The sequence below is a fragment of the Arachis duranensis genome, chromosome 1 (assembly GCF_000817695.3).
Source record: "Arachis duranensis cultivar V14167 chromosome 1, aradu.V14167.gnm2.J7QH, whole genome shotgun sequence".
Lineage (NCBI taxonomy): Eukaryota > Viridiplantae > Streptophyta > Magnoliopsida > Fabales > Fabaceae > Arachis > Arachis duranensis.
In genome coordinates this window covers 97,797,508-97,797,795 of record NC_029772.3, presented here as the reverse complement: position 1 = coordinate 97,797,795, position 288 = coordinate 97,797,508, and positions in this window count along the sequence as shown.

Sequence of the window (288 nt, the reverse complement as noted above, 5' to 3'; positions counted from 1 at the left end):
ACGACAAAAGAGAAGAGGGAGAGAGACAGAGAAAGTGAGTAGTCCAAATTTTGGGAGTGTCTACGCGGCCCATTGTCAATTTATTGTTCTTTATTTCCTTCTGTTGGTGCAGTCTAAGTAAAAATTGAACTTTTTCCACTCACAATTCGAGTTATTAACGATTAACAATTGAATATATTTTTTAAGTTTAAACTTAAATTACTAAAAATTTATGAATTGATTTAAACTCACAAATTGACTTAAATAATAAAAATATAATTCTATATATATTTATTAATTATAAATTTT